This window comes from Scyliorhinus torazame, chromosome 5 (genome assembly GCF_047496885.1).
Source record: "Scyliorhinus torazame isolate Kashiwa2021f chromosome 5, sScyTor2.1, whole genome shotgun sequence".
NCBI classification, from domain to species: Eukaryota; Metazoa; Chordata; class Chondrichthyes; order Carcharhiniformes; family Scyliorhinidae; genus Scyliorhinus; species Scyliorhinus torazame.
Genome location: NC_092711.1, coordinates 106,908,116 through 106,924,881, shown reverse-complemented (window position 1 = coordinate 106,924,881; position 16,766 = coordinate 106,908,116). Strand labels below are relative to the sequence as shown.

Here is a 16,766-nt window from a genome sequence, read left to right as displayed (position 1 = left end):
TGACTGTGTGGAGTTTGCACTTTCTCCCTGTGCCTGTGTGGGTTTCCTCCGGGTGCTCCGGTTTCCCCCCACAGTTCAAAGATGTGCAGATTAGGTTCAATCGGTGAGGATTGTATTCGCTGGAGTTCAGAAGAATGAGGGGGGATCTCATAGAAACCTATAAAAAGTGAGTGGCACAGTGGTTAGCACTGCTGCCTCATGTCGCCGAGGACCCGGGTTCGATCCCAGCTCCGGGTCACTGTCTGTGTGGAATGTGCACATTCTCCCTGTGTTTGCGTGGCTCTCACCCCCACAAATCCAAAGATGTGCAGGGTAGGTAGATTGGCCACGCTAAAATTGCCCCTTAGAACATAGAACATAGAACAATACAGCGCAGTACAGGCCCTTCGGCCCACGATGTTGCACCAAAACAAAAGCCATCCAACCTACACTATGCCATTATCATCCATATGTTTATCCAATAAACTTTTAAATGCCCTCAATGTTGGCGAGTTCACCACTGTAGCAGGTAGGGCATTCCACGGCCTCACTACTCTTTGCGTAAAGAACCTACCTCTGACCTCTGTCCTATATCTATTACCCCTCAGTTTAAAGTTATGTCCCCTCGTGCCAGCCATATCCATCCGCGGGAGAAGGCTCTCACTGTCCACCCTATCCAACCCCCTGATCATTTTGTATGCCTCTATTAAGTCTCCTCTTAACCTTCTTCTCTCCAACGAAAACAACCTCAAGTCCATCAGCCTTTCCTCATAAGATTTTCCCTCCATACCAGGCAACATCCTGGTAAATCTCCTCTGCACCCGCTCCAAAGCCTCCACGTCCTTCCTATAATGCGGTGACCAGAACTGTACGCAATACTCCAAATGCGGCCGTACCAGAGTTCTGTACAGCTGCAACATGACCTCCCGACTCCGGAACTCAATCCCTCTACCAATAAATGCCAACACTCCATAGGCCTTCTTCACAACCCTATCAACCTGGATGGCAACTTTCAGGGATCTATGTACATGGACACCTAGATCCCTCTGCTCATCCACACTTTCAAGAACTTTACCATTAGCCAAATATTCCGCATTCCTGTTATTCCTTCCAAAGTGAATCACCTCACACTTCTCTACATTAAACTCCATTTGCCACCTCTCGGCCCAGCTCTGCAGCTTATCTATATCCCTCTGTAATCTGCTACATTCTTCCACACTATCGACAACACCACCGACTTTAGTATCGTCTGCAAATTTACTCACCCACCCTTCTGCGCCTTCCTCGAGGTCATTGATAAAAATGACAAACAGCAACGGCCCCAGAACAGATCCTTGTGGTACTCCACTTGTGACTGTACTCCATTCTGAACATTTCCCATCAACCACCACCCTCTGTCTTCTTTCAGCTAGCCAATTTCTGATCCACATCTCTAAATCACCCTCAATACCCAGCCTCCGTATTTTTTGCAATAGCCTACCGTGGGGAACCTTATCAAACGCTTTGCTGAAATCCATATACACCACATCAACTGCTCTACCCTCGTCTACCTGTTCAGTCACCTTCTCAAAGAACTCAATAAGGTTTGTGAGGCATGACCTACCCTTCACAAAGCCATGCTGACTATCCCTGATCATATTATTCCTATCTAGATGATTATAAATCTTGTCTCTTATAATCCCCTCCAAGACTTTACCCACTACAGACGTGAGGCTCACCGGCCTATAGTTGCCGGGGTTGTCTCTGCTCCCCTTTTTGAACAAAGGGACCACATTTGCTGTCCTCCAGTCCTCTGGCACTATTCCTGTAGCCAATGATGACATAAAAATCAAAGCCAAAGGTCCAGCAATCTCTTCCCTGGCCCCCCATAGAATCCTAGGATAAATCCCATCAGGTCCCGGGGACTTATCTATTTTCAGCCTGTCCAGAATTGCCAACACCTCTTCCCTACGTACCTCAATGCCATCTATTCTATTAGCCTGGGGCTCAGCATTCTCCTCCACAACATTATCTTTTTCCTGAGTGAATACTGACGAAAAATATTCATTTAGTATCTCGCCTATCTCTTCAGACTCCACACACAATTTCCCATCCCTGTCCTTGACTGGTCCTACTCTTTCCCTAGTCATTCGCTTATTCCTGACATACCTATAGAAAGCTTTTGGGTTTTCCTTGATCCTTCCTGCCAAATACTTCTCATGTCCCCTCCTTGCTCGTCTTAGCTCTCTCTTTAGATCCTTCCTCGCTACCTTGTAACTATCCATCGCCCCAACCGAAACTTCACACTTCATCTTCACATAGGCCTCCTTCTTCCTCTTAACAAGAGATTCCACTTCCTTGGTAAACCACGGTTCCCTCGCTTGACGCCTTCCTCCCTGTCTGACCGGTACATACTTATCAAGAACACGCAGTAGCTGATCCTTGAACAAGCCCCACTTATCCAGTGTGCCCAACACTTGCAGCCTACTTCTCCACCTTATCCCCCCCAAGTCACGTCTAATGGCATCATAATTGCCCTTCCCCCAGCTATAACTCTTGCCCTGCGGTGTATACTTATCCCTTTCCATCATTAACGTAAACGTCACCGAATTGTGGTCACTGTCCCCAAAGTGCTCTCCTACCTCCAAATCCAACACCTGGCCTGGTTCATTACCCAAAACCAAATCCAACGTGGCCTCGCCTCTTGTTGGCCTGTCAACATATTGTTTCAGGAAACCCTCCTGCACACACTGTACAAAAAACGACCCATCTATTGTACTCGAACTATATCTTTTCCAGTCAATATTTGGAAAGTTAAAATCTCCCATAATAACTACCCTGTTACTTTCGCTCATATCCAGAATCATCTTCGCCATCCTTTCCTCTACATCCCTAGAACTATTAGGAGGCCTATAAAAAACTCCCAACAGGGTGACCTCTCCTTTCCTGTTTCTAACTTCAGCCCATACTACCTCGGCAGAAGAGTCCCCATCTAGCATCCTCTCCGCCACCGTAATACTGCTCTTGACTAGCAGCGCCACACCTCCCCCTCTTTTGCCTCCTTCTCTGAGCTTACTAAAACACCTAAACCCCGGAACCTGCAACATCCATTCCTGTCCCTGCTCTATCCATGTCTCCGAAATGGCCACAACATCGAAGTCCCAGGTACCAACCCACGCTGCCAGTTCCCCTACCTTGTTTCGTATACTCCTGGCATTGAAGTAGACACACTTCAAACCACCTACCTGAACACTGGCCCCCTCCTGCGATGTCAAATCTGTGCTCCTGACCTCTATACTCTCATTCTCCCTTACCCTAAAACTACAATCCAGGTTCCCATGCCCCTGCTGCATTAGTTTAAACCCCCCCAAAGAGCACTAACAAATCTCCCCCCCCAGGATATTTGTGCCCCTCAGGTTCAGATGTAGACCATCCTGTCTGTAGAGGTCCCACCTTCCCCAGAAAGAGCCCCAGTTATCCAAAAATCTGAATCCCTCCCGCCTGCACCATCCCTGTAGCCACGTGTTTAAATGCTCTCTCTCCTTATTCCTCATCTCACTATCACGTGGCACGGGCAACAACCCAGAGATAACAACTCTGTTTGTTCTAGTTCTGAGCTTCCATCCTAGCTCCCTGAAAGCCTGCCTGACATCCTTGTCCCCTTTCCTACCTATGTCGTTGGTGCCAATATGGACCACGACTTGGGGCTGCTCCCCCTCCCCCCTAAGGACCCGGAAAACACGATCCGAGACATCACGTACCCTTGCACCTGGGAGGCAACATACCAAACGCGAGTCTCTCACGCTCCCACAAAATCTCCTATCTGTGCCCATGACTATAGAGTCCCCAATTACTAATGCTCTGCTCCTCTCCCCCCTTCCCTTCTGAGCAACAGGGACAGACTCCGTGCCAGAGGGCCGTACCCCATGGCTTACCCCTGGTAAGTCCCCCCCCCCACAAGTATCCAAAGCGGTATACTTGTTTCTCAGGGGTACGACCGCAGGGGATCCCTGCACTGACTGTTTTTTCCCAGTCCCTCTTACAGTTACCCACCTATCTCCAATCTTTGGTGTAACTAATTCCCTGAAGCTGCTATCTATGACCCCTTCTGCCTCCCGAATGATCCGAAGTTCTTCCAACTCCAGCTCCAGTTCCCTAACTCGGTCTTGGAGGAGCTGGAGATGGCAGCACTTCCTGCAGGTAAAATCAGCAGGGACACTAACTGCATCCCTCACCTCAAACATCCTGCAGGAGGAACATTGCACTCCCTTCCCTGCCATTCCTCTAACTTTCTACCAAGATCTGGCTAAAAAATAATAACAATATAATAAAATATGGTACTTACCTCAGACCAATGGGTTTTATTATTAGGTTAGAGGAGGAGGGCGGGTGGGAGACACTACACGTGTAGTGTCTCGGGTTTCCTCTCCACCAGAATTTATTGCATTAAAAAAATTGGGCACTCTAAATTTATGTTAAAAAAACCCAGGGCGAGACAGAGTAGATTCAGGAAGGATATTCCCGAGAGTGGGTGTGTCCAGAAATAGGGGTCACAGTCTGAGGATACGGGGTAGACCATTTAGGACGGAGATGAGGAGAAATTTCTTCACCCAGAGAGTGGTGAGCCTATGGAATTCATCGGCATAGGAACTAATTAAGGCCAAAACATTGCATGTTTTCAAGAAGCAGTTAGATACAGCACTTAGGGTGAAGGGGATCAAAGGATATGGAGGGAAAGCGGGATTAGGCTATTGAGCCGAATCAGCTCCGATCGTAATGAATGGTGGAGCTCGAAGGGCCAAATGGTCCCCTCCTGCTCCTATTTTCTACATTGCTCCGTATCTCTGCATGTAAATGGTCCAGGAGGTATGAGGAAGAATGTTTTTACACAGCCAGTGGCAATGACCTTAAACTTGCTGCCTATGATGGAGTTTGGAAATAGACAAAATAAATGATTTTTTAAAAATTGGATAGAAACCTGAGAGAAATAAAGCTGTGAGGATACAGAGACAGAGCAGGAGAATGACTCTGACTGGATTGCTCCAGATAATAATAAGTCTTTATTAGTGTCACACGTAGGCTTACATTAATGCTGCACTGAAGTTACTGTGAAAATCCCCAAGTCTCCACACTCCGGCGCCTGTTCGGGTACATGGAGGGAGAATTCAGAATGTCCAATTCACCTAACAAGCAAGTCTTTCGGGACTTGTGGGAGGAAACCACAGCACCCGGAGGAAACCCACAGCAGACACTGGGAGAAAGTGCAGACTCCGCACAGACAGGGACCCAAGCCAGGAATCGAACCCGGGTCCCTGGTGCTGTGAAGCAACAGTGCTAACCACTGTGCCGATTAGAGAGCTAGCATGGACTCAATGGACCGAATGCCCTTCTCTGCCCATAATGACTCTGACATTTTTTGTTTTTTAAAAATAAATTGAGAGTACCCCAATTAATTTTTTCCAATTAAGGGGCAATTTAGCATAGTCAATCCACCTAACCTGCACATCGGGGCAGCACAGTAGCCTTGTGGATAGCACAATTGCTTCACAGCTCCAGGGTCCCAGGTTTGATTCCGGCTTGGGTCACTGTCTGTGCGGAGTCTGTACATCCTCCCCGTGTGTGCGTGGGTTTCCTCCGGGTGCTCCGGTTTCCTCCCACAGTCCAAAGATGTGCAGGTTAGGTGGATTGGCCATGATAAATTGCCCTTAGTGTTGGGTGGGGTTACTGGGTTATGGGGATAGGGTGGCGGTGTTGAACTTGGGTAGGGTGCTCTTTCCAAGAGCCGGTGCAGACTCGATGGGCTGAATGGCCTCCTTCTGCACTGTAAATTCTATGATATTCTATGATAATCTTTGGGCTGTGGGGGCAAAACCGACGCAAACAATGTGCAAACTCCACATGGACAGTGACCCAGAGCCGGGATTGAACATTGGCACCGTGAGGCAGCAGTGCTATTCACTGTGCCACTGTGCTGCCAGCTGACATTTTTGTCTAATCTCGCCTTGTAATTTAACCCCTGGGGGTTCAGATATCACTCCGGTAAATCGGTGCTACACTCCCTCCGAGGCCATTCTATCCTTCCTCAGGTTTGTTGTCCAGAACTGAACACAGTTCTCCAGGTTTGGTTTAACCAGAGTTTGTGAATCTTGGGGCTTTTCCAGTCACACTGAGACCTGAAAACGTCCCTCACAGACAGAACAGACAAAACCTTTTACCTTCCACACCCAGATGCTGCTGAAATTCAGTTTCTAATGAATCGAGTGACTGTCAGATCGCGATGTGACGTTTGGTTTGAGTTTCCCATCTGTTAAACCTCCACTTCCAGTATCCTGTAAATTTACAGAAACCTCACTGTCAGTTTAGGATAGAAATTCACAACATTCTCTCCTCGCCAACTTTGATTAAATGTATTCCTGGAGGTTTGATCACATGACCTGCCTCCATCCTCCAGCCAGTAATCGGTCAACACATCCATCCTTGTGACACACTGCCTTCCTCGGCCAATTGGGAAGCAAAATGACTCATTACCTTACAAAACGGTGTTTGACTTGGGCAGCACAGTGGTGCAGTGGTTAACACTGCTGTCTCACGGCGCCGAGGTCACCGGTTCGATCCTGGCTCTGGGTCACTGTCCGTGTTGAGTTTGCCCATTCTCCCCGTGTTTGCGTGAGTTTCACCCCCACAACCCAAAGATGTGCAGGCTCGGTGGATTGGCCACGCTAAATTGCCCCTTAATTGGAAAAAATGAAGTGGGCACTCTAAATTTAATTTTAAAAAAGGACAGTGTTTGACTGTCAGCCAAACCTTTATCCCATTTTCAATATTTTTATATCCGCTGAAGAGAAATGTTCAAAAATCTTTTTTACTGTCCTAATGATTTTCCAGAGACCCAAAATTAATATTTTTACTGTCCTAATCATGTTCCAGAGTCACAAAAATATTTTTGACTGTCCCAATGGTGTTCCAGAGACCCAGACATGAATTTCACCAAGGCAGAAGGTAAAATTTGAATTCATTGAAAATTTACTGATGACCATGAAACCATTGTCAATTGTTACAAAGACCCATCTGGTTCACTCATGTCCGTCAGTGAAGGAAATCTTCTATCCTTACCTGGTCTGGCCTACGTGTGATTCCAGATCCACAGTCAGCTGGTTGTCTCTTAAAATGCTCTCTGAGATGCCCTCAGTTCAAGGGCAATTAGTGCTGGGCAGTGAATGCTGGCCCAGCCAGCGACACCCACATCCCGTGAATGGACAGAAAAGAAAATCTGCCATCCTTACCTGGTCTGGCCGACACGATTCCAAACCACAGCAATGTGGTTGACTCTTTAAATGTCCTCCAAGATGGCCGAGCAAACCGCTCGGTTTGAGGGAAATTAGGGATGGGCAATAAATGTTGGCCCAGCCAGTGACTCCCACAAATGATTAATATAAAATCCCGGAGACTCCAGTCAGTCAATCCGGGTGAGTTGGCATCCGGAGTTGGGAAAAAAGGTTCTTTTTCAGAATGGCAACCGGTGACGGGTGGTGTCCCGCAGGGTTCAGTGTTGGGGCCACAGCTGTTCTCTTTATATATTAACGATCTAGATGATGGGACTAGGGGCATTCTGGCTAAGTTTGCCGATGATACGAAGATAGGTGGAGGGGCAGGTAGTATGGAGGAGGTGGGGAGGCTTCAGAAAGATTTAGACAGTTTAGGAGAGTGGTCCAAGAAATGGCTGATGAAATTCAACGTGGGCAAGTGCGAGGTCTTGCACTTTGGAAAAAAGAATAGAGGCATGGACTATTTTCTAAACGGTGACAAAATTCATAATGCTGAAGTGCAAAGGGACTTGGGAGTCCTAGTCCAGGATTCTCTAAAGGTAAACTTGCAGGTTGAGTCCGTAATTAAGAAAGCAAATGCAATGTTGTCATTTATCTCAAGAGGCTTGGAATATAAAAGCAGGGATGTACTTCTGAAGCTTTATAAAGCATTAGTTAGGCCCCATTTAGAATACTGTGAGCAATTTTGGGCCCCACCCCTCAGGAAGGATATACTGGCACTGGAGCGGGTCCAGCGGAGATTCACACGGATGATCCCAGGAATGGTAGGCCTAACATACGATGAACGTCTGAGGATCCTGGGATTATATTCATTGGAGTTTAGGAGGTTGAGGGGAGATCTAATAGAAACTTACAAGATAATGAATGGCTTAGATAGGGTGGACGTAGGGAAGTTGTTTCCATTAGCAGGGGAGACTAGGACCCGGGGGCACAGCCTTAGAATAAAAGGGAGTCACTTTAGAACAGAGATGAGGAGAAATTTCTTCAGCCAGAGAGTGGTGGGTATGTGGAATTCATTGCCACAGAGGGCGGTGGAGGCCAGGACGTTGAGTGTCTTTAAGACAGAAGTTGATAAATTCTTGATTTCTCGAGGAATTAAGGGCTATGGAGAGAGAGCGGGTAAATGGAGTTGAAATCAGCCATGATTGAATGGTGGAGTGGACTCGATGGGCCGAATGGCCTTACTTCCACTCCTATGTCTTATGGTCTTACGGTCCAGGCTTGCAATGCAAAATAATAATAATAATCACGTATTGTCACAAGTCGGCTTCAATGAAGTTCCTGTGAAAAGCCCCTAGTCGCCACATTCCGGCGTCAGTTCGGGGAAATTGGTACGGAAATTGAACCCGCTGCTGGTCTTGTTCTGCATTACAAGCCAGCTGTCTTAGCCCACTGTGCTAAACCAGCCCCTTCCCTGCGGCACCTTGTCCTCTGTAAAGGTAGTGGCCGGTAACCCGGGCCTGTCACCGCTCAGCTCTCTCTCTGTTTGATGCTGTTTAAGACGGGACCATTAACATTTTCCTCGGGAGTTGAAGCCTCCACGGGGTATTTATGAAGCCTCCCGGCTCACTCCGCAGCTTCTATCACTCCCCGGCCACCCACCGGCTCCAATCCTGAAAGTCGCTCAATTGTTTCTTCCCCGCTCCTCGCACCGGCAGCGACAACCTGAACTGCACATGCGCTGGTCACAGCCCGAATACCGCATGTTCTAGTCACAGCCGGACTCTGTGCATGTGCGAGAAGCTTCTTGTGGATAGAGCACACTCTCAGCTGCAACGCATGTTGGGTAATAAGCCCGCCATTGAAATGGATATTTTTGATATAAAGTATGCTTTGCGAACTGATTACGATTAGTAACATTGGGCCAAGGCAACACCCACATCCCAAGAACAAATAAAGGAAAGTTGGCAGTTAGAAAGGCAAATGCAATGTTCGCATTCATTTCAAGAGAGCTACAATACAAGATGAATGGGGATGAGAAACATATCAGCCATGATCGAATGGCAGAACAAACTTGAAAAGGCTGAATGGCCTAATTCTGCTTCTCTATCTCTTTTTTAATGAGGGGATCTCAGAGAAACATCTGTAAAAAAAATTTTTGGAATCCATCCTGGATACAGATCAATTGATTCTTGGAGGAGACTTCAATTGTGTTTTGGATCCTAAATGGACTGGTCCAAGCTGATTCAACCATAACAAAAACATGAAAAAGGAATGAAACCAGACGGACCACCCGGCATCGACCCAGGCACCAGAAACGACAACGGCAAACCCAGCGAAAGATTTTTTTAAACTGTTCCCATCAGTAGATTGTAAAAGAATTACGGGACACAGATTTAAGATTGTGAACAAGATCTACAGGGGAGATAGGAGGTAGACATTTTACGCAGTGAGTGATAATGATATGGAACTTAATGCTTACACACAAAGGTCGATAATCTCCAGGTCCTGATAACTCGAATGGTGCTGTCAGAATTCGATGTGAGGATTGCTTGTGAGTTTCCTGTCTGCGAATCCCTTTCTAAGCCCCTGTGAAAGAAGTTTACAAAGGCATCACTGTCAGTCCAGAAATGAAATTCAGGAAAGATAAACATTTCTCCTGGTTTGAGTTTGCTGTGTGTAAATCCTCCCCTACTAATCCCCTGTAAAAGGAGTTTCCAAAATTAATCACCGTCAGTCCAGGATAGAAATTCACAACATTCTCCCCTCCTGCTCCCTGGTCCAGGATGACCGCTCATGCCCCCCCCCGCCCCCGCTGCACACTAACCCTCTTGTCATCAGCAGTCCCCTCGATTTGAGTGTGACGTCTACTCAGTGTTGTGAGTTTCTGCCCTGGGTCTTCATGTGACTGAACAGAGACGCAGAGCTTTGGACACATGGGACAGAATGTCCAATGAGACATTGAAATCCGGAGACCAGGATTGGCTTCCTTTTCTTTCCATCTCTGCCACCCCTTTGCATCATCAATAAGACATTGAGACTCAAAGACTAAGGCAGTTTGATGGACAAGTTGTCTCCATCCTGAACAATGGGGAACAAGCTCCTCCCACTCATTGAAACATCGCCCCGACAAAGATGACAAATGCGCATGCGCCCTGATTCACATCCAATAAAGATGGCGGCCGTTAACCCGAGCCAAACATGAGGAGCTGCAGCTCCGCTTGGTACAAACGGGGTCCCGGAAACTCTTTTCCGAAGATGCAGCTTACAACAGCTTTACACAACGTTTCTGCCCACCTCCGCGATCTCTCACTTCCTCCATATTGTTAAACGCCACTTACCAATTTCGGATCTGAAGACACAGCCCTTCTCCTTTGCCATTGCCCACACTGCGTGTGCTTTAATCACAGCGGGCACCGCCCCTCATTCATTCCGATTGGTTGGAGGACCAGCCACTCCCGGTAGGTCCTCCAGTCCCGCCCCTCCTCTTCCAATGTGCAAAGTCCACGCAGGCAGTGACCCAAGGTCGGAATCAAACCCAGGTACCTGATGCTTGAGGCAACAGTGCTAACTACTGAGCCACCCCCGTAACTCTGTCACGATTAGACAATAACCTGCCTGTTATTCCAATTCTGGTGTACGTTACTCTGTCACTATTATTATTAGACAACAACCTATCTGATTTCCAATTCTGGTGTGTGCTACTCTGTTACTGTTATCATTAGACAATAATAGGAGGGCAAGATGCAAGGTAGCAATGATATTTTGAAGTTTCTGTGTTACAATGAGTGTCACTGGGAGGTGTGTGATAAAATAGGAATGGAAACGTCATGACAAAGGATGGCACGGTGGCAGTGGTTAGCACTGGTCCGCGAGGTCTTCGGCCCAAGTAGGACTCAGCAAAAACACAGTCCGTGCTCCCACCCTGGAAAGACCACCCAATGGATTCCACCTCCTCCCTGCTGGTGTGTGGGGTCTTCAGTCTGGGAGGGGGCTCAGCAAACACACTGCCCACTCGATCCCCCTGCCCAAGAACAAACACACCGGATTGAATAAGGAGGGTTTTGTCCTTGCTGAAGGCAAATGTTATCAGTTGGGAGGACTGGGCCAGGCCCTCAACCTGGGAGGGGCCCAGCAAACAAGCAGTCCAAAGGGCTTTACTCACACCTTGTTTTTGAAGTTGCCTCCTTGTTGTTGTCCTTCTCTCCTCTCTCCGTCCTTCTCTCTCTCCCCTCTCCTTCCTGCTCTCCCCTCTCCTTCCTCTAGCAGCAACTAGCACTGAAAACAGGCAGCAAACTGAGCAACAGAGAGAGAGAGCAGCAACAGCCACTCTCCACCACATCAACAACCTCACAACATCAAAGTTTGCCCTGGGAGTGCCAGCTTCGGATTGGCCACGCTAAATTGCCCCTTAATTGGAAATAAATAATTGGGGACTCTAAATTTATAATTAATAATAATACTCACCTCTGTCACAATTTTGGTGTTTTCAAGTTTACAATCTCCTGCTGCAATCTTCGGCTGGGAAGATATCAGAAGCTTTGGAAGCAGCGGTAAAGGGAAATTACAATGGTCAGAAATGTTAGTCGAGGTTAGAAATTAAGATCAGACAAACATTTATCTTGGTTTGAGTTTACTGGGTGTAAATCCTCCCCTAACCCCCGGTAAAAGGAGTTTCCAAAATCCATCACACTTCGAGTCCAGGATAGAAGTTCCAAACATTCTCTCCCCTTGTTGCCAGTCCTAGGATTATGTCATGTGGGTTATACTTGCTTTGGAGGCAGTTCAGTGAAGTTTCACTGGTCTGATTTCTGGGATAGGAGAGTTTGTTTTATGGAGCAAGGTTGAGCCTGTTTGGTCTGTACCTGATGGAGTTTAGAAGAATGAGAGGTCATCTTATTGAAAACATTCTGAGGGGTTTTGATGAAAGAATATTTTCCCACATGGGGATTGAAGAACTAAGGGGGACAGTTTAAAGATAAGAGTTCTCCAATTTGACACTGAGATAAGGAGAAATGTCTTCCCTCAGAGGGTCATCAGTCTGTGGATAAAAGTAAATTACTGCGGATGCTGGAATCTGAAACAAAAACAGAAAATACTGGACAATCTCAGCAGGTCTGACAGTATCTATGGAGAGAAAAGGGAGCTAACGTTGTGAGTCTGGATGACTATTTGTCAAAGCTGAGTTTGTGTAATTCTCTTTCCCAGAGAGCAGTGGCGCTGGGTCACTGAATATACTCAAAGCTGAGTTCGTCTTTTTTTATTTACTGGGGAGTCAAAAGTTTTGGGGGCAGACAGGAAAATGTAATTAATGGCACATTCGGATCAGCGTTTATTGAATGGCAGAGCAGTGTCAATAGGCCGAATGGCCTACTCCTGCTGCTAATTCTGATGTTATTCTTCTTCTGTTCTTCAGATTGCCACACAGGCACCTTCCCCCTCTGGAGGGGCCTGTCAATCATCGAGACAATGATTTTCTCTCCTGGTCACCGGGATCCTGAAGCACCGCCTGTTACGTCATCAAGGTGGCCCCTCAGCCACGCCACTAACCAAAGATGGCGGCCGTGGAACTGGGCCTGATAATGGATAAAGGCTCCGCAGCTGCAAACGCGGGGTTTGCAGGGTCTTATTCCGGCCTTGTGACCAGCAGGGGGTGTTTATGAAGCCTTCAGTCCCTCCCCCACCCCGACTCCAGACTCTATTCCTCCCTCCGCCTCACTGCCCCCGCACTCGCAGACCTCCGAGCAGTGACATTGCGCATACTCCAGATACAGCCCAACATTGCGTCTGCGCACTGCGCTCCTGTGGAGTGAATAGGGCACATTCACAGCCGCAAAGAATGTTGGGTAATAGCCGCACCGTTTAAATAATTAATACAAAATAACTTGGTCACCAATTGCCCCTTCGTATCCAAAGGTTAGTTGGGATCACTGGATTCCAGGGACAGGTTGGAAGCGTGGCCATAAGCTTAAGTAGCGTGCTCTTTCCAAAGGCCAGTGCAGACCCGATGGGCTGAATGACCTCCTTCTGCACTGTAAAGTCTATGATTCTGCACTGCAGGAATTCGATGAAGCTCTGATCGCCACGCTTCAGGATGGATGTGAAGAGGACAGCACGGTGGCGCAGAATGTTAGCCCTGCTGCCTCATGGCGCCGAGGTCCCAGCTTCAAATCAACTCTGGGTCACTGTCCGTGTGGAGGTTGCACATTCTCCCCGTGTTTTTGTGGGTTTTGCACCACAACCCAAAAATGTGCAGGCTAGGTGGATTGGCCACGCTAAATTGCCCCTCAATTGGAAAAAATTAATCAGGTACTCTAAATTCTTTTACGAAAAGGAAGGATGTGAAAGTTCTTGGAGAAGGTGCAGAAGAGATTTACCAAAATTGTTCCAGCAAATAAGGTTGAAGGGAGATGTGATTCAAGGACACAAAATTATGTCAGATTTCCATCAGATGGACAAAGACACCCTGCTTCCATTCACTGATCGTACAAGCAGCTGGGACACAGATTTAAAGTTTTGGGTAAAACCTGGATTGAACTATACAAGATCCTGAGGGGTCTGTGGATGTGGAGAGGATGTTTCCTCTTGTGGGAGAATCTAGAACGAGGGGGTCACTGTTGCAAAATAAGGGGTCTCCCATTTCAGATGAGGGTTTATTCTCTTGAGGGTTGTAAGACTTTGGAACTTGCGTCCTTAAAAGGCAGTCATGATGTGGAGATGCCGGCGTTGGACTGGGTTGAGCAGTTAGAAGTCTTACAACACTAGGTTAACCTGTTGGACATTAACCTGGTGTTGTAAGACTTCTTAAAAGGCAGTGGAAGCAGAGTCCTTGAATATTTTTAAGGCAGAGCTGGATAGATTCTTGATGGGCGAGGGGGTGAAAGGTTATCTGAGTAGGCAGGAATGTAGAGTTGAGGTTAAAATGAGATCACCCTCAATCTTATTCAATGCTGAGCTGGTTCGAGGGGCCGAGTGGCCTGTTCCCCGTTTGTACATAAAAGGAACAGGAGCATTGAGATGTATGTTTTTATACTGCAAGCGGCAATAACCTGAAACTCGCTGCCTATGAGGGTGTTTAAAAATAGACACAATGAATGATTCGATTTCAAAAGGAAATTGGATAGACATCTGAGGGAAATAAACCTGCGAGGATACAGGGATAGAGCAGGAGAATGGGACTAACTGGATTGCTCCAGAGAGCTAGCATGGATTCAATGGGCCAAATGCTATTCTCTGTGCCATAATGTCTCTGATTCTTTTCTGTCATCTAGTTTGTAATTTAACCCCAGCGGGTTCAGATATCACTCAGGTAAATCTGTGCTACACTCCCTCCGAGGCCATTCTATCCTTCCTCAGGTTTGTTGCCCAGAACTGAACACAGTTCTCCAGGTTTGGCCTAACCAGGGTTTGTGAATCTCGGGGCTTTTCCAGTCACACTGAGACCTGAAATCTTCACTCACAGACAGAACAGACAAACCTTTTACCTTCCACACCCAGATGCTGCTGAAATTCAGTTTCTAATGAATTGAGTGACTCTGACAGATCGCTATGTGACGTTTGGTTTGAGTTTCCCGTCTGTTAAACCTCCACTTCCAGTATCCTGTAAATTTACAGAAACCTCACTGTCAGTTTAGGATAGAAATTCACAACATTCTCTCCTCGCCAACTTTGGAGGTTTGATCACATGACCTGCCCCCATCCTCCAGCCATTAATCGGTCAACACATCCATCCTTGTGACACACTGCCTTCCTCGGCCAATTGGGAAGCAAAAGGACTGGGTACCTTACAGGACAGCCAATCAACCTTTATCCCATTTTCAATATTTTAATATCCGCTGAAGAGAAATGTTCAAAGAAAATTACAAAAAAATGTTTTTGACTGTCCTAATGATTTCCCAGCTTTGACTATCACTAAGGCAGATGGTAAAATTTGAATTCATTGAATGTGTACGGATGACCATGAAACCATGGCAAGAAGTCTTACAACACCAGGTTGAAGACAAACAGGTTTGTTTGAAATCACTAGCTTTCGGAGCACTGCTCCTTCCTCGGGTGAATGAAGAGGTATGTTCTGGAAACATATATATAGACAAAGTCAAAGATGCAAGATGATACTAGGGGCAGCACGGTAGCCTTGTGGATAGCACAATTGCTTCACAGCTCCAGGGTCCCAGGTTCGATTCCGGCTTGGGTCACTGTCTGTGCGGAGTCTGCACATCCTCCCCGTGTGTGCGTGGGTTTCCTCCGGGTGCTCCGGTTTCCTCCCACAGCCCAAAGATGTGCAGGTTAGGTGGATTGGCCATGCTAAATTGCCCTTAGTGTCCAAAATTGCCCTTAGTGTTGGGTGGGGTTACTGGGTTATGGGGATAGGGTGGCAGTGTTGACCTTGGGTAGGGTGCTCGTTCAAAGAGCCGGTGCAGACTCAATGGGCCGAATGGCCTCCTTCTGCACTGTAAATACTATGAAACTATGAAATGCGAGCATTTTCAGGTAATTAAGTCTTTACAGATCCAGAGACGGGGTAACCCCAGGTTAAAGAGGGGAACACTTCAGCAGTCAAGGGCATTCAGCCTGATCTTCGGGTAATCGTTCTTTAAAGGCAGCCTTCAGGACGCGTGACAACGCAGAATCGCCGAGCAGAAACCTATAGCCAAATTCCGCACACGAGTACGGCCTCAACTGGGACCTTGGATTCATGTCTCATTACATTCACCCCCCACCATCAGGCCTGGGCTTGCGAAATCATACCAATTGGCTTGAGACAATTCACACCTTTTTAACCTGTGAAAACCTGTTGGACTTGAACAAGACTTCTATCTGTAGATAATTCTGAAGGGTTTGCTCCAGCTCAGGGGGCGGGGCTGGAGGACTGACCGAGAGCGGCTGGTCCTCCAGCCAATCAGTGTGAATGGGAGGCGGAGCAAAGCCGGGGCTCTCGCTCCCTCCGCATGCGCCCGGCCACCCGGGCCTGTCTCGAGGAAAAGCCCGAGCAGCGTTCGCCGGTTCAACTGTTGTATCCGAGCTTCGTATTCGGGGCTTGGGGCCTACACCGAGTGTTTATGAAGTCGCCCGACGCATCAACCGGCTCCATCCCTCCCTCATCACTCACCGAGCGGGATCTGACCAGTGGACAATTTCCACCCGACCGCCCGAATCCTGAGTTGTCATCGGCTCTGCGCATGATCCAATTCACGTGGGAGACCGGGGCTCAGCTCCGCCCTCATTCACTCCGATTGGTGGGAGGATCCGCTGCAACCATACGGTCCTCCAGGCCCACCTCTCTCTTTCTATTGGTCCAGAGCTGCCGTCAATCACTCCCTGAGCATTGTGAGCTGGATCATGCGCAGTGCCGATGCTGGACTCGGCCGGGAAGCTTCACTGAAACCCGGTGGAGGCTCCAAACCCCAATAAGAAGTTTCCGGGCCCGGGTTTGCATCGAGCCGGGGGACAGCTGCGGCCTGCTCCCGGTGACAGGCCTGAGTTAACGGCCGCCGTCTTTATAGAGGCTGCAAACCCGCAGGGGGCAAAACATCAGAGATAGAG

The 16,766-nt window shown here is 47.8% G+C and overlaps 1 protein-coding gene across 1 annotated transcript in view; it reads right to left on the bottom strand.

Moving 5' to 3' along the window:
• LOC140417841 (uncharacterized) overlaps positions 1–16,409 on the bottom strand; it is a 71,482-nt gene extending 55,073 nt beyond the window's left edge. Inside the window, exons 1-4 of the mRNA XM_072501289.1 lie at positions 16,333–16,409; positions 14,708–14,823; positions 11,691–12,088; positions 9,706–9,812 (exon numbers count right to left, since the gene is read on the bottom strand). The gene's annotated coding sequence lies outside the window, so the exon portion shown is untranslated. The remainder of the gene's footprint in view (positions 1–9,705; positions 9,813–11,690; positions 12,089–14,707; positions 14,824–16,332) is intronic.
• Positions 16,410–16,766: the final 357 nt, after the last annotated feature.